General features: G+C 29.8%; 1 protein-coding gene across 2 annotated transcripts in view; it reads right to left on the reverse strand.

Annotated features, from left to right (window-relative positions):
- The window catches only part of LOC128997017 (uncharacterized), a 93,393-nt gene that overhangs the window by 20,256 nt on the left and 48,243 nt on the right, over positions 1 to 24,894 (reverse strand). Inside the window, exons 1-2 of one of the 2 annotated variants that reach the window (XM_054422594.1) lie at positions 17,116 to 17,135; positions 7,427 to 7,459 (exon numbers count right to left, since the gene is read on the reverse strand). The exons of the other annotated variant lie outside the window; for it this stretch is intronic. The gene's annotated coding sequence lies outside the window, so the exon portion shown is untranslated. Of the gene's footprint in view, positions 1 to 7,426; positions 7,460 to 17,115; positions 17,136 to 24,894 lie in introns of those variants that run through there. 2 annotated transcript variants of the gene reach the window in all.

A 24,894-nucleotide genomic window follows, 5' to 3' on the forward strand; every position in this document is an offset into this window, starting at 1 on the left:
GATAAATGAGGTAATTGTAATAATAGCTCTTGTGTGTTTTAAAAGCCTAAGGCCGCCTATCTCGCCACTTCATTCTCTTTATACATTGTTCACAAACTAAACTTTCCTCCACTGTTTTACCCACATTGTGCTTGAGGTCCTTGAACTTAAAGTTTACTTTGTAAGCTTACAATATAACATAAATCTGTGACTAGTAAGTCTGGCACCTCCATAGCTTGTGGTTTTACAAATCCAACAGTCTGCAATACTGTAGGTGTTAAGTAAATTAAGTATGAAAGTGTACAAAGTGTAAAGAGTTATATTTAAAGAAGTTTGAAATGGACTAGGTCTCTTTATTGAGGTGAACTTGATGAAGAGTTATAGGCCCAAACAGTTGTTCTGTGATGAGAAACGCGCGACGTGGACGTGCCAGAACGAATATTCCTTGTGCCTTTTTCACACAAAAATTGAAAATTCTCTGAAATGTAATTTGGAATTCCAATATTGATGGCTGGATGAGTGATTGAACGTAATTGTTTCGTATTACGTAAGAAATGGAAAACATCGAAAACATCCCCTCAATTTATAGATATACTATTTTTTTTTTACTTTTCACGTTTTTTATAGAAATGGCCTATACGTGTTTTGAGAGTGAGTTGCATTCACCTACATGCTTTGGTCTACATCTGAACGAATATTTTCAAACATCCAATAAAATCCAGGCCTATAATATCTTCTACGTATTCTTTGATCAATGGCTACTTAATCTTGTTATCTTTGTACTCTTTTTAGGTCATATATTGACTTGTTTATAAACACATACAACGATTCTTTGTTTACGTTGCTATTTTTTAACTACTAAGGCAACAGAACAGGCAAGTATAATGTATAAACATTTCAAAAATACGTTATTTTTAAATTGCATATGCATTGTCAAGTTCATCAAATTGTCAAATTTGTTTCTTTACCAACCTATTTGCTGATTGTCAAAACAACCTTGTTAAATATTTCAGAAATGTGTTAATCAAAATTTGTGGGGGTTATAAAATATTGAATTGAAGTCTAAAGCAACATACTTCACTTAAATCCGCTCAGTAAGATCTTTCCCAATTTTTTTGTCAACTGTACAAATTTTGGAGTAGCGGAACTTGCTATGTATGACACTTTTAATAACTTGCCTCAAAGAAAATTGTGCTGACAAAATATGAGTTCTATTTCACAGAAGAGTGTTTAATAGAAACAAATTCCTTGCTGGGAAGTGTGCTAAGGAAACAGTTCACTTCCTTATCTAATATTAACTGGACCATAACTCCTTGAGTATTGTTTTATTAAGTCTTTCGTTTTATAGAGCACTAAAATGTGTTCTTACTTCTGCACAACCAACTTTGCGACTCAACAATAGACGTATCCATTTACATTTGTTTTTTGTAAATAACTGTATGCTTTAATATTATTTTACTGAACTAGTATAACTGGAATATAAACTCTGTAAAAGGTTTTTAAGGTATTCAGTACATCCAAAAACACATAATTTTGAAATGGGAAATATTTGTATATTCTTTAAAGTCTGTAAGGGCTATAATATAATACGTTATGTATACCGTTGTAATGTTTTGATTCAATCATAGTGTAAAAAAACGTATTGAATCCTATAATATAGTGCAGCCAAGTTGTATATGAAACATCACACTTATTCTCACCCTGAGCATTGTTTAAAACAAATTGAGTACAATATAAAAGTTAACGAAAATGTCACAGAAATGTTTATTAAAGACTGTTAACGCCAAGTGCTTACATTACTAGAAATCGTTTGTATATACGTATAAAATAATAAGGATCACGAACTTTTCAAAAACCCGTATGCCACACACCTTTCAATCGCATACTTCAATGAGGTAAGGTCTAGATGAGAAAATCTCCCAGAAAATATCAGTTTTTCAATCATTTTCTCCTAAAACCACGAACCTTGTATGTAATTACATTAAATAACTGGATACGCAAAGGTTGTTTCAATTTATAATTTTTATTTTTTTTATAAAAAGATCCGCTTTAAAGATTACGTTTCTTTCATAAAAATATGAACAGAGTACATTAATCTGTTAGCTTAAGAATGTAAATCCTGACGATTTTAATTAGTTAATCGTTAATCGAGTTCATAAAATCCAACCGAATTCAAAAACCACTAGAACTTGATATGTAAATGTTATAAAAAAATTCCGGACCCTACCGTTAAATATTTTAGAACCTCTAAATAACAAAGCTTAGTTACAAGTGATTACAATCAAGCAATGAATTAAAACAAATTCTTAAATGTTTACAATAAAAGTTGTTTTTATTGTAAAAAAGTGTAATATAAAAGTAGTTTTATAATTTTACATTATTATAGATCATACGACCTATAACATATTATTATAGATACTGTAATACAATCTATAATAATCTACAGACTGTCCCAAAAGTCCCGGACCGATTAATTATTTTCTAAACGACAACAGATAAATCAATAAGATTTGGTACATCAACATTACACCTAAAAATCTACTTTTTTATGGAAATATAAATTTTCTGTCACATCATGGGGACGTCCCGCAAGAAGTCAGAAGGAAATCTTAAATAGAAGCATCGGTTGACATGTACATCAAATTAAAGGGCTTTACTAGCAGAATATAATGCTGCAAATTTGAACTCAAACGGACAACCAAGTCAAGAATGACAGTGGTTCAAAGATTCATTTAATTTGCATTTGGGGGCACAGCCCTAGGAATCGGAAAAAAATTTTTTACGTAAGAATAGGTCGATATGCACATCAAATTAAAGGTCTTCACTAGTAGATTACAATGCCGTAAATTCAAGCTCAAAAGAACGCCTGAGTAAAAAATGGCAGTCGTTCAAAGATTCAAAATGGCAGGTTCAAGAAATCTTTGAACGGCCGCCATTTTTTAACGGGTGGTCCTTTCGAGGCGCGGTTTCCGGCATTGAACTCTGCTAGCTAAGCCCTTTAAATTGATGTGCATACTGACCTATGCTCCTATTTAAGATTTCCTTCTGACTCCTCGTGGGACGTCCCCATGATATGACAGAAAATTGATAGTTCCTTAAAAAAGTAGATTTTTAAGTGTGGTGTTGATGTGCAAAATCTTATTGATTTATCTGTTGTCGTTTAGAAAATATTAAACCGGTCCGGGACTTTTGGGACAGTCTGTATACAATTACAACAGGACAGAACAATTACAATTTGGGACAGGGTTATTACAAATGATGTTCCTGATTTTGATTATAAATTTTACTGGGTTAATTTGTTTCAAGACTATTTTAATTGGTACCATTGGAAAGAAAAACTCATAAAGTTTCATTTACATTGGTTTGGGTGCATATCAGCTGTTTGTCAAGTCAATTGTTGTAAGTGTTGTGTAATGGCTGAATTTGAAGGTAGGAAAGCTTTTTGCCAGTTGGAATATTACATTAACCAATCTGTTATTAGTGTGCAACGACACTTTAGAACCAGGTTTAACGATTATCCTCCTAGTAACCACTATATTGGCAAGTGACACTTGAAATTTAAGAGAAATGGCTGCATTTGAATGTTACTTGTAGTAGGGCTGAACTTAACAATGTGCTGCCTGTGATATGGAACGAGCTCGGTGGTCCGAATAATGACACACCCCTGAACTGGCCTACAAGATCTCCGGACATCACCCCCTGATTTTTTTCTTGTGGGGATACATCAAAGATAAGGCGTACACACCACCATTATCAAGCATACTTGAGATCCAGCAACGGATTACCAATGCTATCAAAACAATAGACCTAGACACACTTTTCAAAGTCTAGCAAGAGCTTGACTACATTATTGACATCTGTCGTAGCACAAGGGGTTCCCGTATCAAGCATTTACAGTTCTGTGTATCTGTGTCAAAACTTTTTGAGTTTTTCAAAAGTTGTAACCATTTTATTTCTTTGTATAACAAATAAAACTATATTTCATGTATGTATGAAATCATGAACATCATTTGTAATAACCCTGTATTATTAATACGCAAAATGAAACTTTGAAAACAATAAGGCATTTTGTTTTAAGATTCAACCCCACATATTATATACCAAACTTTTCGTCTAGGTGTGTAGATTTGCAAACTGACCTTACTTGGTTGAAATGAAATATTAAGTATTTTAATTTGGGTTGGCGTAAATATTACAATGGAAAAAAGGGAGAAAGCCTTGATAATTTGATATACTAAAAAGAAACCTGAATTATAAATGTGCTGCATTTCTTGATCAATCATTGAAAGAGCCGATTCAAAAGCGATGGAAACATAGGAAAGCCATAAAACACCACCGAGTAGAATAAATAGAAATAATGTTTTTTTTTATTTATAATAGTTATTATGGACAATCTAAAGCGACTATGAGTAGGCAACCTTTGTAGAAAACACTAAAAAACAAGATCATCTTTAAAAAAATTATAAGACATTCACAAGAAATGTTGATAATATCGATTAGTTCTATAAATCTTTAGTATCTCCATAAACGTTGAGTGGAATATTTTAAAGTTTCCGAAAGTTAAGACTGTTATTCGTTTTAAAATAACGCCTGTAATACTTTCCAATTGCTCGAATTCGAGCAACAGGTACACTAGTGGAAAATTATAAAACAACTGCTGTTAACTTTCTTTGTTCACAACCTGATTCCTAAAAGTCTGATATTGGTTTTGCTATCTCTACTACAAAAAGGTTACTTTTTACTAGCGTAAACAATCAGCCAAATGACATTGTGTTGCTATGGTAACAGATGGCGCTGATGTGTCGTCCCACTTACCCACTTACCTTACACAATGCCATGTTACCACCCCTGAAGTTAGCGCTAATTCAACTCATGTTCTTTGTCACACTTAGTTCAGCAGCTTTTAGTTTTTAAATAGGATTGAAAAATTATAAAATGACGAAGATAATGATTTAGACATACTATACGAGCTAAATAGCTAGGTTAACTTTTTTTTTGTTAAACAGGTTAAATTTTTCCACCTTGGTTAAAGGCATTCAACTGATTAACGTAAATAAATTATTTTACTATCATTGAAAACACTTATATATAACTAACAAGAGCTTAGACCGATCCATCGCCTTAAAACATCAACAAAATTCCAGTTTCATTGAAAATACAACACAATTTAGTAAAAACTATAAAAATTACTCTTTTAACAAAATATGCGTAAAATTAATCATATTGCACAGATCAAAACAAGAGGACAAAAATGACTCTCACGAAAGAGTTATCAAGCTTAAACTTAATTAAAGTTTTAATACGCCTCCAAAAGATTACTTATACATTTGGGAATTTTGAATTTTACATTAGAAAACCTATTAATAGAAAGAGATTTGCTATAGATTTTCCTATAGTCTATGTCACAGGTTACAATTGGATATGTTGTATTTTTCTCAATATTATTTATATATATTTAAAAATGTTGATTTTTGATTAAAATCATAAATTAAACTTCCAAGATTGGGTGTCTAACTAAGAAATCCAAAAAAAAGAAGACGAAAACCTTAAATACAGCAAAACTTGTATAGGCCTATGTGTTACGGATTTTTATTCATAGAGCATCAATTGTGTAACCGAAGAAATCTAGGTTGAATTTTCCTTGTAAAATTCTCAAAATGTCGCTTCCTTAAAGCATCAGGTTTAGGAATATTTAAATCGTTTTTCAAGTGTAATTGTTTTCTGGTGTACAGTGAGCGTGCAAAAAGGTACACCGTATATGTAGCTTTTAAAAGGTGTAAGAAAAGTTCTCAAAAGTGGGAGGAAGAGTGATTTGAGTAAAACTATTTTACATTTGACAATATTTGAAAGCGTATCTAGGGTTTTCATAATTATATTGAAATATACAATAATAATCAAGACATATTAATAATAAATTACTGATACTTTGTTATTAAGATATTGACATTGTTTCACTAAGTTTTTTAATAAACGTTATTTTCTTAAATTGTATTTTTTGTTACTGTAGGTTCATATTTTAAACTAACATTCATATAATTCGCCGTAAACTTTATTTATGATTTTCATTAATTTTTTTTTTTCATTTTCCCAGACTTACTAACAAAGAATCTTCCATCTATTCTATTCTTTGACTATTCAAGATGTGATTTAAAATTTCAAAGGCATCTACCAAACATTCAATATAATTTAACACTATGATATCTAGAGACTATTTTGTCCAAACCTTTGGCGAAAGTGTAAAAACAAGGGCAAAACAAACAAATAACATTAGGTTGCCATGGTAACTAGTTAAATGTCAGAAATATACAAGGCTACACTTTCTTTAACACAGTTTCACTTTTACGGTTAATATATAAGGTTTTAAATTCAAATTGCCATTATCATACTTATATAGAAATTTTAAATTCAAGGAAAATTAGTATGTGAAAATCCGAGATAGTTGTTTATGAATAATGTTTTTTCCAATATTTATAATTTTAAATAGGCTTACTCTGTTTTAAGTAGGCCTGTTTCAACCAGGACAATAATTTATTTTTTTAAACTTATTAATTATTTGTTCCAAATACTTAGTTGCTAATGGTTAAAACACCAAATAAACCTTGGAGAAAATCTTCAATTTGACTCTAAGTCTGAAAACTGCAGCAGAAGTTTGTAGCTTTATTAACAACTCATCTGTCATTGGTCTATAAATTAATCATGCTATCGAAAATCGGACTTTAGATAGCCTTTTAAAAACTGGATAAATTTAAATGGTGTAGAAAAACAGAAATATAAAATATAAACGTAAAGTAACCTAACTTGATTTTCACAACAAGATGCGAATCAAACTCAAATAAGTAACAACAAATTAATTTTTTTCTTAATAATGAATTCTGTCATAATTTATGTTATATAATATACATTAATATTATACGTAATATGCAATATTTACATATAAATGTCATACTGTTTTGACTTTTCTCTCAAATCATTACATTTTCGAAATACAATTACATGAAAACAATTACAGTGTTTGATACATTCATCAATAACTATGTAATAAAAATAAATGTATAAGAAAAAATTTTATAAAAACTTAAAATTAAAAACAAAAATTTAAAAATAATAAAATAAAAACAAATAAATTGTGACGTGCAATAAATAATACAATATATAACCAGTAAATAAATGAATATACACAAAATATCTACAGTAAGTGGTTTGAGAAATTTTGGTATTATTTAGGACTGAAGTGAAGTTAATGTTTTGAGCAAGTTACAGGAAAATTCCTGTTGTTTGTGTTTTTCTCTAAACGGGCCAGCAATCAGTAATAGCATATGAACTAATCCTATAACTAAACAACTCATTAAACACCAATCATTTGGACTGTTAAGTTCTCTTTAACGGATTGTCAATTTACACAAATGACTTTTATTACAATGGTTTGATGACAAAACTATCAACTTACTTTTTCATTTCTGGTTCTTTATCGCTACCGTCTCTGTAACAAACAAAATATTGTTAGTATATTAATATTATTATTGCATATTGTAGTATATTAAAGTTTATCAGTATATTAAAAATCAAATATATATTATATATATATATTAAATATATATTATATATATATATATATATATATATATATATATATGATATTAAAAATAAAAATTTCCATAAATTAATTAGGAAAGATATAATAGGCTAGATATAGATAATTTGATGACTTCTGAATTTAACCAATCATTTAGATTTTGCATCAAATACATGGTAGTATATTATTTGTCTGTGTTCGATATTATGTTGGTATACAAATGAGTAATTGAGCTTGTTAAGTTATGAGCACAGTTTTCCATATATTAATTATTAACTGATCTCTTACCATCACTCTTAAACTGGCCTCTATTCTGTCAGGTATCTCCAAAATACAGTTGACAAACAGTTTTTAAATGGTTGTATATAGAATAATTATGTAACTTGGAATGTAAAATTTTGGGAAGATAACTAATAGTGCAAACATTTCATTTATCCTAATCAATACTTTATCCTGAACAATACAATTAAATAATGTTAGCTTAACAGATATGTTTAGAGTATATTATATACAAATAAAAAATTTGTATTTATGATTAGATGTGTTTAAGTAATAACAAATTTAGAAAAGATCTTTCCTTTTGTTTACAAATCATATACAGTAACACAGCGTAATTTATTTACAGCAATAGACTTAACGTTACTAAGTTTATTGTCTCCGAATATTTTACAGATTGGCATATTTAACTCGGGCTTTCTGCAAGTTTTCAGTAGGTCAACACATAATTTAACAAAGTGGTAGGAAACTAGGGTAAAAACAGGTTACGCTGTCAGCATGAACATGGTGTTGGCATTAGAAGGTTAATCTTGTTTTTACTTTGGTGAGCTGGAAGATTGTGTATGCACACAAAATATTGTTACTAATCTGTGTAAACAAAATATTAATGTAAGTTGTCAAATAGCTTCAAGTAAATCGGAACGAATAGCTTTTGATCAAATTATACGTAATCTAAAATGCCTTTGAGATTTGTCATGAAACTTAAAATTTAGTATCCTTAGAGACATGTTGGTGATACATATTAGTACACATTAGAGACATATGTATTGTTTTCTCTTGACTTTACATAATGTAAAAAAACTACGATATTCAAACAAAATATGAACATAACACATAAACAAATTATATATGGTAAATTAGCGCTATCTGGTTGAAGTAACGGGTTCAAGTTCGGCCAATCACTATTGGATTTTAGCTATGTGCTAGTCCCACGATCCTCAGAGAATAAGGCAATAAGTAAAACGGTCCAGACTGGAATAAAACGTCCTAGGATGTTATGTTACGTTGAAATTATACTTAGCCACTTAAGAAAAGTACATAAAATGCTATAACGACCCCTTATCACAGATTACAATATATTTCAAATAAATGTAAAGCTAACATGTTATGTCTCTTTTGTTATATGTATATATTCTAGAACCAGTGACATAAAATCAACTACTAAGTTTTAAAATAAAAAATATTTTTTTAAAATGTTGTTGTTTTAATCACAAAATAGAAATGTTAATCGTTGTCATTATACTTACGTGATTTATGTAATGCTAAGTAATAACTAAACTTGAACAACAAGCTGTGAATTCTGTCATAACATTGTTAACAAGATTAGAGGTTATGAGACCAGAATTGTTAATTACTCCTTGTTTATCTCAGCACATAACCTTATAGTGTACTAACTAAAATGAATTATTTATTCATACGGGGTTTTAAAGATTATTTTTAATAATATTGGCCATGTTAAAATGATCAATGATGAATATTGTCGATAACACTTAAAATCATTGTGTTAGTAGTACCGTTTTTAAAATTTGGTGGACTTAACAACTTGAATTCGAGTACATATTTTAGCTGCTATTTGTTGACTTACGCAAAGCTGGTTACTTTCGCATATATAAAAAAACCATTAAATTCCTCTGTAAGCTTGTAAATTTCCATATACAGTACGAGGAAGACACCAATAGTCCTTTATGTGCTCTCTTTGAATAAGATTTTAGCAAAATAGGTTCCAAAGAGATAAACTTATGAGCATTAGTTTAATCGCAATCGTAGTAGATTATAAAGAAAAATTTTCAAAGCGTAAGTTGGTTAGCAAACATGAAGTTCGCAAAGTCTTGTTTTTAGATAATTCAATAATATTATAAAATTTGAAAAATGTTGAATTTGATCACTTTTTTCGTAGGGATCTATATGCATTTTGCAATATAGGTATATATTGTGGCAATATGATATTATGACAAGAATAATGTGCTATACTCTAAACAATTTGTATAGGTCTATTTCTATTTCTGATACATTAAGTTGTATTTAGCTGTATTTTTTAATCCCAAGATAATAACTTTGATTGATGTTATTCTTCTCCGTTCAGGCATAAGCCTTCTTTATTTAGACAATTTAGGATTCCCTAATGTATTGATAAGGAACAAGGAAAATAATATACATCTCTTTTAATAGACGTGTTAGAACTAAAATGACTTCGCTTATAATCCGATATTATTAAAAAATATTGGATTTATTTTCCGAGTACGTTCGGCTATTCTACCCAAAAAGTTTTCATAATGTTGTTAGCAAATTAAATGTATCATCAGTTAAGTACCAGCTTTCATCTGAGCCATAATTGATTATTATAATCAGACGTACCTGAAGCACTCACTATGAACCCCAGTTGTTAGCAAATATTGAGTCATTTATTATCGATTGATAGTTCAATAATTTTTGCTTTAAAACTCAACACTAACCATCGATTTTGACGGGTTTCACCTACTTACATGCAATATATTATTAGAATACAATTATTTATTAACGGATACAACTACCAATTATTTGAATTACCCCTAAGGTCTGTGAGAGGAATTTCATATCTATAACACTAAGCCTTGCTTGGCTCTGTGGGGCTTCTTGTCTTGTTAAGACAACAATCCGTTGTAAACAAGATCTACAAATAAGACTATTGTTCACGACTCTCTTTAAAAAAGTAATGAGACTTTGTTGTGTAAAAATATATAGTTACACAGTTGTTGTTAATTGGGGTTATTTCTAAAAGAGATTACAAGTTTCGTGTTCGATGATACGTGTTAAATACGTATAATTAAGAAACATATAATTGAAAACTAAACCATTATATATATACATATATATATATATATATATTATGTATAGTCAGATTGATATAATTTATTTTTATTTATATATGTTCAGGACTAAAGAAAAGTACATGTATTGAACAAACTTATGAATATCATTTATTAGCGTTATACTGGTTTATGTACATGTATGTAACGAATTCCTTTTGTAGTAGGCCTACTAGTTTATTATCGAATGAATTTAGTAAAAAAATGCAAATCGAAATTAAAAACAATAATAAAAATTTTTATTAACACAAATATTTATAAAAATTGAATATATTTATTGATACAAATATAAAAATTAATTACTTTATTTATGATTGAATGCAGTTAAAATTTAAAAACTATATGAAATTTGATATTTGACTTTTAAGTTTAACCTTAAAAGGGTATTTTGTATATTGCAACTGTATCCTGGCATGACTTCAAACTACAGACATTTGTTTATATTTCTTTGAGAAATATATTTTTAAAAACACACCTTATTGTGTTGTTGGAAAGAGAAAATTACTAAATAAGTCATTCGAAAAACTATTAGATAAATCGTCTACTCTAACAATAATTTAACTACATAAAAACGACTCGTTACAGGATTGTCTAAAGTTTATAAAGAAAAACCTGATTGATTAGAGACACAGAAGCTTTAACTTTTACGTAATCTCTTTTCTAAGTGCTTTGTCAATGTTAACGTTTTCAAAGTGATGAACCCTTTAAACATTTCATGATGAAACTTAAAGGCTAAAGTTGGGGACAGAGATTGAATATTGCAGGTAACTCTACATAACTAGATAAATTATTGATAAGGAAAGATAAATGTAATTATGTGATAATTAGAAACTACGTAAAAAGAGTTTTCTGCAGTTTAATATGTTAACGAAAATATAATTGGTGTACGTGTGATTTTTTTAAATTGTTCAAAGTGAATTTTAATCCATTATTTTGTTCTAAACTACCGTCCAAAATCTATTTTACCAGCTAACTTTTTACAATTGTATAAGTAAGTTATTGGAGCAATATACTGCAAATAATTTGACTGTTCACCTAGAAAGATTTAAAAATACGAGTATGCCACCATGGGGGGGGGTATATCAGAGGAAGAAATTAACAAACTAGCTACTTTTAGATTTTACAGATGTCGTAATGAGCCCCTTTGCAAAGGAAAAGAGCTCAAGTAAGGCGTTTGATAATTTAAAGCACGACATAATTGATTGCTATCGCTATGTACAGTGTACGCAGGACAAATAAAAGACTAATTTCTTAACCTTACAAATAATATAAATTAAAGGTAAGAATTAAAAGTGCATAGTGAGAGGAACAAAATCTTGAGGTATGGGGCACCGCAAGGTAGTCTATTAGGGCCATTGATGTACCTGTCGATTGATATTCTCTACCTACAATATTACAATGTAGGAGAACATATATGTATGTTGTATGCAGATGACGCTTCTTTTATGTTATCTCAGGACATTCAAAAAGCTGACAGAAAAATGCAGAAAGATTTTATAAGTTTAACCATGTGGTAACATGAGAAAGGTCAAGAAATAAATGCTAATAAAAATTAAAAGTGATTTACATATATTTACTGTCGTATAAATACTCAATAATTAATATAGAAATTAATTTCATGACTGCTTGCACAACAAATAATACAAAAAAAGTGCACGCGTGCAACGGAATGTAATCAAGTACAATTTAGGCTTGAAAGTACACTACAAAATAAAATCTAACAAAAAACCACTAAGTGGTAACACTTTCCCCGCCAAGTCAGCAATCCAAAAAAGTTAATAAATCATTACTTTTTCCGCCAAGAAAAACAATGTAATGTATGTAAGTTTGGCAACTTGGCGGCAGACTTTTGCTTGGTTTTTTTCATTTAAGTTACGTTCGTGGATAATTTCACAAATCAACTTCTCTAATTAATTAGTCCAACTAAGTATAATTTATGAAATGTGGCACAAATAAGGTCAAATTTTGTAAAATAAGCTCTCACCTAGCAATGTACCAATGGGAGGGATACTTGCTCAATGAAACTAGTTTTATGGTATTTTTTAAAGGGATCGAGCAAAAGTCTGCCGCCAAGTTGCCAAACTTACATACATTACATTGTTTTTCTTGGCGGAAAAAGTAATGATTTATTAACTTTTTTGGATTGCTGACTTGGCGGGGAAAGTGTTACCACTTAGTGGTTTTTTGTTAGATTTTATTTATTTTTGTAGAAAATTAACAGTTAAAATAAAAATCCTCTTTTCTCTGATATATAGACCACGGCACAACTACATCTCATTTAATTTCAATAATATTGTTAATGTAGAACTAAATTCTACATTTTTGGTCTTATCTGCTTTATACAGATTAAAAACTTTTTGACACACGTACCAAAATTACTATTTAACAAACCCACTGGGCTTAAACTCAGTTTCAAATTTCATCAATGCTCATCTTGAACAACATAAAATGTGTTGATGTTACATAAGTGTTCTAATAATTAAACCCGTATATCTAAAGACTAGTGTAAATTGAGCCCTTATTAGAGATGTAAAAATGTAATCAAACTAATTAGGTTTGTTAGAAATAGCATAAGGCAAAACAAATATTGAATAACTCATTTGTCCTAAATTTACATATCACTTTTTAATTGCTTGTTTAACATATGTAGAGTGATTTTCCCGATCGTTTTATTTGTTTTAGTGTATCAAAACATAGAACAAACCTTAGTACTAGCGTACTAGTACTAAGTTGCAAGTTCCTAGGTTTCATATGTTTTGATAAGTAGTATTAAACTGTTAAAAATAATAAAAATTAAAAGTGATTTACATATATTTACTGTCGTATAAATACTCAATAATTAATATAGAAATTAATTTCATGACTGCTTGCACAACAAATAATACAAAAAAAGTGCACGCGTGCAACGGAATGTAATCAAGTACAATTTAGGCTTGAAAGTACACTACAAAATAAAATAAGATTTGCAAATTAAATCTTTCGTTATTGCATGCCATCTCAAACAATAGTTTATTGTAAAATAACTAAGTTAGAATTCGAAATCGTTGTGTATTATATAGTAATCTGGCCCCGGAATGTTGAAATGTAAAATAAAATAAAAAGACAATAAAACAAACATGCTACGAGATTGTGCAGCGATATTTTTCTATTTTAAATATTTTACCTGAAAATCATATATCCAGGAATGTGTGGGTCAGTGGTTAGATATGGCTTATGATCATTGTTATCTGCATCACCCATAATACTAAACTATAAACCAACTAAGAACTGTACAAAACACTATAATAAAAAATCCTCTCCTTTAAATTATTGTTCAGGCTTTACCTTAAGTTAATGTTTTGAGTAAATGATTATACCAGATAACTATTTCACAAATGGATGCAACAGAAAATATTTATAGAAATGATCCACAATAAATGTTTTATTTCATCCGTAAGCCCACAAACAAATTAAAAAAGAGTTGACACGTGTTCAGTTTCACTGGGGTTGAGAATATCATATTCATAACACTAAGCCTAGCTTGTATCCTTAGGCTTTCTTACCTTGTTAAGACGACAGTTCATTGTAAACAAGATCAAGAGATAAGACTATTGTTCAAGACATTCATTCAAAAAATAATGAGGCTTTGTTACATTGAAAAAACTTACCTACGTCATAATTGTTCGCGTTGTGTATGTAAACAAAACAGGGTTGCAAATTTCAAAGAGATTTTTACTACAGAGGATGACGCAGGTACAGCTATTGTAAAATATATTACTTGAAAAGGTTCTTTGTGACGATGGAGCACTGTAATACGAAAATCCGGGCAGGTTTTTTGAGACAATCCTTTTGATCGTTTGTTCCAATATAAATAACAATTCCAGTTATCTCGTCAAATAAGAATTTAGTCAATCATTATTCAATGCCACTCTGAAGACAGCGTTTTCAATTGATTTGATCCCTTTTAACTACAGTATAGGCCTATTTATAACTTATTTTGTAACTTATCTTTATTACTTAATTTTGTTCCTTTTATAGCTTCTTGATTTGATACAAAGGTCTAACCATTTCGGAACCTAGTGTTTTATATATCAACCAATAGCATAAGTAATGTTTCAGAAAATATTTCTGTAGCTATCGAGACATTTTAAATAAATTTTATTCTTATTATTACTATTTTTACCTTAATTATTGAACGGATAAGATTTTGAACTGTAAAGCAAGTTTATGATTTCGACATAACTACACGAAAAACTTATAAGCAAAAGATTTCCAATGATTCTTCTGAAAAAATCGATTCTGTGTTTTTGGATACAATTAATTTGCAATAATGATCCCTGACTATCGTTATAAATAAATCTCTCACTATATAAAACTCTTTAAAAAAATCTAAAATCAATACCTATTATAAAGCTTTTTGTATTTCAGGATGGCTTCCTAAATCAAATAAATCGACCTATAGCCAAGACTTTCAATATGAAAATACAAAGGTGATAAGGTAATGTACAACTTTAATGCCAGTGTATAATTTTTTTATGCTATAAAATAATACATTAGATTTAGTTTTAGAAGTAATGTCTCAACTTTTGAAAATCATGACTTATATGCTTTAATTAGTTTAAATCATTTTTATTTTTATAAACAAATGTTTTAGTTTTAGACTTATTTTATTAGTAAGCCTTTTAACATAACTAAGAATTAACATAATAAGAATTAACATAATAAGAATTTTAACATAACTCTATCGCAACGAATTATTGTGAAAAATCAAGTTATATTAATGAAAAGTTACTACCTAGACCACTGGATACTGGATGTACGTATCAGATTTATTAATAAATAAGACAACTTTAGTGAAGTGTTAAATACTAAGCAAGCTTTTAAATTTTCCGAACTCTATCATTTTTATCGGATTTACAATACTATCAATAAATTGTGTGACTTTTGGTCACGTGGTTTCTTATTTAAACAGTGTAATGTAAACGATATTTTTAGATTTTTATGATCATTACAAATTATATTTGATTAATGAATCGTAAAGCTACATAAATGGAAAATAAATATTATTCTACAGATTATATATTGTTAGCAAATATCCGCTCCCTGCTCCTACTTTTTCTAGTGATTAATATTTTACAGCTTAATAATATGAAGCCTTTGTTCTAGTTAATTGTTACTATACATACTAAACCCACAAACCTAACAACTTTTTATTCCATTTATAAAATGGTCTAGTGCATTGTTAATACAACTAAGAGCAGTTTTGATACAAATGAACAGGTCTTATGTAAAGGCATATTTACACAAAAAACCCAAAAGTGCGAAATTTCTTAAATACTTTTATTTAAATCCATCAGGTACTATACCAGGTTTTATTTTTATATAATGCAAAATAAATTCAGACGATTCAAAAGGTTTTTTATAAAGTTTTTTTATAAAAAAGGTGAGTTTTCACCTTCATATTTTAGATATTTTAACCCCTATTTACAAATTAATTAAATTCAACGCCTAAATAGATATACTCAAAACTCAGGATCAAATAAAATATAAGTCATAAGAATAAAAAGTGCTGAAATAAACTTTCTTACAAAAAAATAGTTTACCTAGAGCAATGTTAGGCACAATTAAAAGTCAATTTTATGAAACAAAATCGATGCCTACTTTTTATTCTTGGATATTTAGCAATTTAGGATTGGAAATTTAGGAAGAGATTGTTGTATCATACCTAATTCTTTAATCCTATTTTGTATCAGCTACTAATATTTTGTATAGACACTAATTTGCTGTAAAACAATAATGCATTCATCATCAATGCCAATACAGTTTTTAATTTACATTCAAATTTTTAAAAGTGTTTAAACAGTAAAATAAATGCATACATAATCAGTAGCAGTTAAAAATTTGTTTTTAACGTTTCTTAAAAAACTGTAATCAAACAGACGGTTTTATCAATTTTATTATTGATTGCACCACTACGGTGGATCAATAAATTGAGGGCCAAATAATACCTATAAAATATATTCTATAAAATAATGTAGGTCAGTAAAATTTACAAGTAAAGATTTCAGATTATAAAAACTCAGAGTACTGAGTAAAACAACTGTTGAGTAATATACTTGGTGCACTGAGGTCACAAGAAATAAGACAGGGACCTGAGCTGGGGTAAGTAACGAGCAGAGCGGTGCACCAGGCCACCTGTAGATCATTGGGCCCAGACCTGTTCGAGTGCAACCCCCACCCCTAAAAATGTTTTTTTAACAACTCGTCCCTTTGCCCATAACATTGCCTATTAAATCCCCAACTTTTCAAAACCATTACCTAATTCACATTAACAAAAATTACGTGTGCAAAAAATTTAAATCAATGCGACGTTTCAAAAAATATTTTTGTTCGTGCATTGTATTGACTGGTGCGAGTTTGGTGTGCCACAGGGGTCAGTGTTGGGTGCATTGCTGTTTATACCTGTAGACAGTATCCTAGACTGCGACGCTGTTGTTATGAACTTCACGGCCACTCGCGGGCTACTGGCGCCGGCGTCGAGACGTCGCAGCAACACACCTACGCGCAGGTGCGACCAGACGTCGATCGTGAATGGTATGACGACCTGTATTGTATACCACCCCCTGTATAACCTGTTGTCTGCAAAACGTTAACCTGTTGTTTGCAACAGGTTTGAAAGGTTGTGAAATGTTAGAATATTAACGGATTTGTGTCTGTTATTAAATTACTGTATAAAAATAATGATTCATTTCATAGTAGTTGCATTTAAATGTACTTAGTCGTCTCTCTCCTGCTCTGTTGTGTATATTAAATATTGAATGGATCCGAGGTATTGCTTAAAATAAAACTTCGTATTTCCCTAGCAACGTTGTAATATTGTCTAAGGCAAGATATCTCTGACACTATGGAAAATATACATTTCAACCTGCATTCTGATGTATTTTTTTGTATCTACTGAATATTTAATTTGTACGCTCAGAATGTACTAAAATTATATCTCGTGCAAGTCTACCAAGCGTTCCGTTGTGAGTATCTCAAAGGTACGTTCAATATAACTAAATATACCATGTTTCTAGGATTATTTGAATACTACAATAATGATACTGTTTTTTCTAAATAAAAAAACTCGCTTGCTCCTTTTTAAATATGCATTCTAGCCTGCCCACTCTTTTTGATTATTCATAACTACCAAATGATTAAATAGTACCCGAAGTTGTGCTAAATATTTACCTATATTCTGGTGAACATGTTATCATGTATCTAATAAATATTTAAATTTTACCGCTGATAGAAGGGAAATTTACTTTGCAGGCTGTCTCGTATTAGTGTAGTTGAATATCTACTATATATTTAAATAGTACCAGAGGTAGAGCTAAAACTAAGCTTGGTAGCCATCATCTGTTTAAAATGCTGTAATGAATTAGTAAATTGCACCTTCAGTATCACTAAGCATTTAATTAAATCTCGGGGTTGTTATAGTATTATAGTATTATTAGTAATTCAGTGTATTAAATGAGCCTTAAAAATCCGTGATATCATTTAAATACAACCTCTGACTATTTACTTGCCAGTTATATTGTGTATCCATTAACAAATAAATAGTATCCCAATTGCCTAACACAAACTTCACAAGCTGTAACTTGTCCGTTATTTTGTGTATAGTCTTAATATTTTTTCATCCCCCTACATTTCTGGCAATGTTTTAATAATTAGCAGTTAGATAGTTTTTAATAGGGTCAATCCAACTGTTTGTTAAAATAAGAGGTGGATACCTCTTTTAACCTTGCGTTTGCCCGTCCACATAAGCGTTAGGCCTGTACGTGGATCGTTTGCAACAAAGCAAGGAACAGTACGACAGTGTACTGTGCTGATAACAGTAGCGGATATCACAACAACGCCACGTCATAATTTCTGTGAAATAGGTGTCTGTCACGCTACCGACTTGCAAAATTACAATGCATTACTAAAATTGCGGAATATTTATTTAGCTACGTCATATGATGTTTTTACAGGAATCATTGGTATGTTAGCAGTAAAATTCACCTATTAGTCTCTATGGTCTAAATAAAGTAATAGTTTGGGGACAATTATACAATATCACTGTATTTTGTTACATTGATGTGATTCCTCTAAATAGTAAACTAAATTATTCTTTGTAAACTGTTTTCTGATAAATAATAAGTTTAGAAAAAGATTGTTTGATACTGATATAATTAAATACAAAAGCTGTACAAGTAGTGATAATTCAAGTTGTGTACGAACACATTAATTAGTATACTATTATATACTGTGTTTCTATACATCCATTAGCTATGTATACAAACTAAATATCTGTATGTATGAAAAATCTAAACCAAATATACTTGTAACCTGATGTTTTAACTCTGTACTAATAGTATGTCATGTTAGCGACAGATTTAAATGGGCAAGGTTCTATAGTTTTAGTAGGTAACCTCAATTAATTACACTGTTGTGTAATCATTATGTGTTCGAATAGTTTACCATTCTGAACTGTGTGTCCAGTAAACATGTGTCCAGTACATACCTAACCCGCTACATGTAATTTATACAGTTATAATCTGGGTTTGAAAGAGAATTTGTATTACAATTTAATGGCAATAATGTTCCAGTTACAGAATAGTGGCATGGTTGCGTGATAATATAACGCATTTGATTAATTCGCTGTACCGTAACAAGCTATGCCTATATACTCAACATATAATCAAGTAAGAAGTTTTATACACAATACATAATTTAGAACTGTAATTACAAATTACAAGTTGATAAACAATAATTTGTTGGTAATATAAAAAAATTTAGAGTTAAAGATCAGTTTGTGAACTAAGCTGTGCTTTCATTAGAAAATTTGTCAATATGTATAACAACTATTTTAAATGTTAACTATTTAGTCCTATTGAAAAGAAACAGCGTTTCATCCACTCCGGCATAACCATACAAAAGCAAGTAAATACACGCCTAAAGTTAATTTAAATTAATTGCAGCAACAACCAGTTTGGTTCCACTGTCTAACATGGAGGCATCATTAGGGAGTTTGTGATATTGTCATTTTCAAAACATGACAAACAGATGACTAATTAGGATCTAAAAATGGGACGGCATAAGTGTGAAAACATGTACATGGCCAAAACATTTTAACTGCAGTAACAGTATTTTATATTTTAATTGTGTTGGTATTACTCATTTAACTTCATTATAAATCAAACTATTTTTATAAAGATTTGTACTGCTGAAAATATCTGAGTCAAAATGTTAAGAAATAAAAATATATACATGCATTCATGTCGTACCAATATTTTAATAATAATGTACCCTTAACACATATTTAAAGTGACATATAATTATTGTTGGACTAATTTTCCTAGGTCATAAGAAAATCTGTATTTATTATTCATAAATAGCAAACTGCATTGAAGTACTGTGTGTCAAAGTATTTTAAATTGCTTATTTCAAGAAGCAGTTCAGGAAAGGAATTAGATCCAAGAATATAAATACACTCTAACGTTTGAATTTACATTATAAAACTACACAAATACAATTTCATTGACACACTTTCCTAAATATATGTGTTTAATTAAATATGTTAAAATCATATTTTTCTATATAACCATAGATCAAAAAGAAGACATAAACCTACCTACCTATTCTCTAAATACATGATATAACTCAGAACCCTAATGACATATGCCCAATCGATCAACCATTGCTATCATATATGTATGTTACCTATGAAGAATAATAAAACATGTATTTAAGTTACTAAGCTGAACAGTTGGATTTATAATTTCACGCAAACCATAATTAATAGTAAAATAATTAGAGATTTTTTTTAACAAGTATTTATTTACAATCTATTCTATACTAGAATAATAAGTAAATTTAATAACCATTTTAACATGGGTTAGTTACACTCCATCAAGTGCACTAACATACAAAAACTTTTAAAAAGTTTAACTAAAAACGATTTGGAAGGTCTAATGGATTAACTCTTTTGAGCCTATATGTAGCTTCACTATTGTCGAGGAGGTTAACTGCCAGGAAATTTGGATGGGTTTCTAATTTTCTTTGGTATTTTTCACTTCGTTTTTTTATTTCTTCTTTAACATAGGGTAATTTTGTATCTTGATGAATTACTTTATTTGTGACAAACCAAGGTGCTTGTAAAATTTTTCTCAGTGTTTTGATTGAAACCTTTAAACTATTTCTATGTTTGAGTTGGAAGTGGTTCCCCAGAGTTGGATACCGTAGGTCCAAATAGGTTTCAATATAATTTTGTATAAAAGTAATTTATTTTCAACAGATAATTTTGAATTTCGACCAATGAGCCAATTTAGTTTGTTTGTTTTTAAATTTAAATGAAGTAGTTTGTTCCAAATAAATTCAAAATTAGAGATAATCAGGGATTTGTGTAAAAACTGTGTAACAGTGTGTGATGACGTCATGGTGAAAGCTCCGGTCCATGTAAAGCCTTAAAGTTTACACAGAGCCTACAAATCTGCCTCTCTAAAGCTCTAAAGGAAGCGCCACTTACCTGTATTGTAGGTTATGTTTTTTCCTCAACACTCAACAACCCATAAATATAGTAACTTTAAAAAAAGGAGGGAGAGATTTTAGATCTACATATACAGACGAAATTCTAAAGATTTTACTTCTAAGAATATTGATTATCCTATTAAGAACTCTAATATAATTTGGTCCAAGGGTTACTTTTCAATAGATGGGCAGACAGGTTTTATATATTTTTTTACCAAATTATAGCTGTAATTAATCTTGTTTGATGATCCAGATGTTTGATGGAACATTAACCTCCACACTTAAGTGGTTTTACCGCCAAAACACTTAGAGATCGTCACACTAGATTGGCAATCTGTGTAGACGACGTTAAGCCCTTCTACAATGTGAACACATCCCAGCTGACTAGATTAAACTGTTATTGAAAATTGGATAACATTTAAATTTACAATCTTTTTTGACCATCACTTTTTGAATGAAGACGCAAATATGTGTATTTAAACCATTAACTCGTTAAGAGGTAAATAGGTGAGACACATTTATAATAAGATTGAGAAATGGGCTTAATGTTTGACAGAATCCATTTATGGTCTTAAAAAGAACATTAGTTAAGTTTTCTACTGTAAGAAAACTTGTCCAGCTTATAACTGATGCGTAGTAGAAAATAGTAGTTTACTGATCAATCGAGTCTCGATAGTTTTGAGACAATACTAAATACTGGTCTTAGCAGTTATTGAAAAGAAGGCTTTTGAGGTTATAATGTAGTGTTGGTGTTATGTTTGGTGACTATGGTATAAAACATAGGGCAACATCCTTTAGAAGTGGGGATTTAATGACCGTCTTAAAATTCAGCTAGCCGAAGGAGGGGGGGAAATAAGAGCCTGAATGGCAGAGAGTGAGATTAGAAATTAGTGACTACTACCAATTCTGGTTGCAAACATTCAACTGTCCTAAAACTAAATGTTCCTTCCATTTCATCCACATATTTTTTTATGTAGGAATAAAACACAATAAAAATGGATGACTAGATATTAAGACGTAGCATATTTAGGTTTATTTATGATCAAACGAATGACTAATCGTTAAAGTATAGCATCTTGTCATAGGAATTAAAAATATGTACAATATTTATATATACTAGAACGTATATATATAAATAGCGTATTTCGTAACCAAACTGTGTAAAACTGTAGGAGGTTTTAGGTCCAAATAATTACCCTTATACGGCCATCTTAAACAAAATGATATATAAAGGATATTGTTTATGCTCTTTAAGTGGCTGTTATTTACGTTATATACATAAATACATCTGGTTTAACCTTCAAGTCAAATATTACTTTCTTATTAAGTAATTAAATAACTTTTAACATCAAATTTGGTATATTATTAATTTATACACTATTAATTTATAATACGCTACGTGCAACCGAATCAATAATAATGCAATCTAGTTATTTTTACGACTTTTTACAATAGAATGCTTTCTATTCGACGGTTTCAACTTAACCGTTACAAAGAACAAATCAGACATATAAATTTGTATAAGTATTAAGAGAGGTAAAACATTCAACAAATTTATGAGCAAAGAAGAAAATATCCATTCATTATAGTCCACTGTCAAATGTACACCTGTGTGCTCCTTGATGAGGCAGGTGTGGGAGTAGTCTTAATCTCTTCGTTTGACCTTTGAGAAATACAATTTCGATGGTGGCACTCTTGAAAATGATGCGTTTGAACGCTGTGGGTAAAAAACAAAATGGCCGCCTTTTAAATGTTTAAAGTCAAATTCCATGAAAACCAGCTATTAAAACAAAATTTTGCAACACATTATTTAAAGTCCTTTTTATTACAAATCGAATGACTTTTTATTTGCGAAAATCGGATAATAAATGAAAAAGTTATGTAACTTTTATTATTAATAGTAATTATCAAAATGGCAGTCATTTTGAAATGACAAAGTTAAATTCCATAGAAACTAGTGACAAAAACATAATAAAAGTTACATAACTTTTTTATTTATTATCCGATTTTCACAAATAAAGTGTCGTTCGATTTTTAATAAAAAGGACTTTACATATTGTGTTTCAAAGTTTTGTTTTTAATTCTGGTTTTCATGAAATTTGACTATAAAGAATTTTAATGGCCGCCATTTTGAAATTCGATGAGCCTGATCAAAGATTTTTTTGGAGAATGTTTATAGTTGTAGACTTAAAGTTTATACCAAGTTTCATAAAAATATCTCTAAGGGCTTTTGAGTTATGGATTATTTTCAAAAAATACAAAATGGCGGAATTCGGCTTAACTAAGCCGAAATCGAAACAATGTTATACTACATTTTAGACTTATTTTTGCACATAGAATCTGAATCTGCATAGCACATCACGCTTTACTGAAACACCCTTTATTAATTTTTTAAATATTTAACTGTTCTGGGACATTACATCCACCCTGATTAATTTTATTGATGAAAAATATAAAATTATGTTTTATGAAAGAATGGTTGATCCTACATAAAAACTGTAATAACCTTTTTTGTGCAGATTTAAAATAGCTACATTTTGGTATCAACAATTTTTTCATAACTCTAACGGTTACTGATATAAGTAAGAAAACAAGTTTGTGATGGCGGCCATTTTGTTTTTTACCCACAGCGTTCAAACGCACCATTTTCAAGAGTGCCACCATCGAAATTGTATTTCTCCAAGGTCACACGAAGAGATTAAGACTACTCCCACACCTGCCTCATTAAGGAGCACACGGGAGCCTGTATATGTACATTTGACAGGGGACTATTATGTAGAAACATAATATCAGGTTTTATAGAACACTCAAGTTGCATCATCAAAGACGAAAGTCGTGCTCCCAGTTTAAAGTCCCATTTCATTTAACGAGAAATACATTCCTTATGAAGAGACAGTAAGAAGCTGTATTGCCTATTAACTTGGTTACTTTAGAGTAATTGAAAATCATGCAAAATTAGAGATGGTTTAAGCTTCTGCGATAAACGTGTACGATAAAACTGAATTATTATAGTTGCTTATATTGACTCATAACCATATTGTTGCTTAGTTTTAGATACTGTTAAACCTATCTAATACAACCTAATTTCATATTTACTTTGTATTCTCTGTTGAAGGACAGCCCATTTCATAATGTAAAATAATAATTAAAGTTCTAGGAGTAGACAAAAATTACCAAAAAAAGTAAATAAGCTAAGCTGTGCAAGTAACAAGAAGAACAATAATAAATGACAATGAATCGCCAAAAACTATTTATTCACACATACCTTAGCACACACGCCTACATACCTTGACGTTAAATTAGTTAATCACGTAAAAAGATTTTTTCAGATGATGATAAAATAAATATAATTAATTTACCTTGTATATTACGGATTTTAATAAATTTATTTTAGTTTACAATACTGTAAGTAACACAATATACATGATAATCTACTGGATGTCACTATTGTTAGAACAACGATGATGTTTTATTTCATCATGCCAGGAAAAAGCACAGTAATAATAAGCATGTACAATGCTTATTATTTGGTAAGGGTTAGTTTGTTTTAATGTCTTGTATACATCACCTTGTAAAACAACTTTAGTGCTGGCAACATAACCACTTCAGATATGAATCCTATCCGCTCATCTATTGTTACATCTGTTGATTTTAATCAAAACCAACAATGGCACACTTGTTTACCATTGT

Source organism: Macrosteles quadrilineatus, unplaced genomic scaffold, assembly GCF_028750875.1.
Source record: "Macrosteles quadrilineatus isolate MER2022 unplaced genomic scaffold, UCM_ALF_1.0 Scaffold_6__1_contigs__length_79288215, whole genome shotgun sequence".
In the NCBI taxonomy this organism is placed as follows: Eukaryota; Metazoa; Arthropoda; class Insecta; order Hemiptera; family Cicadellidae; genus Macrosteles; species Macrosteles quadrilineatus.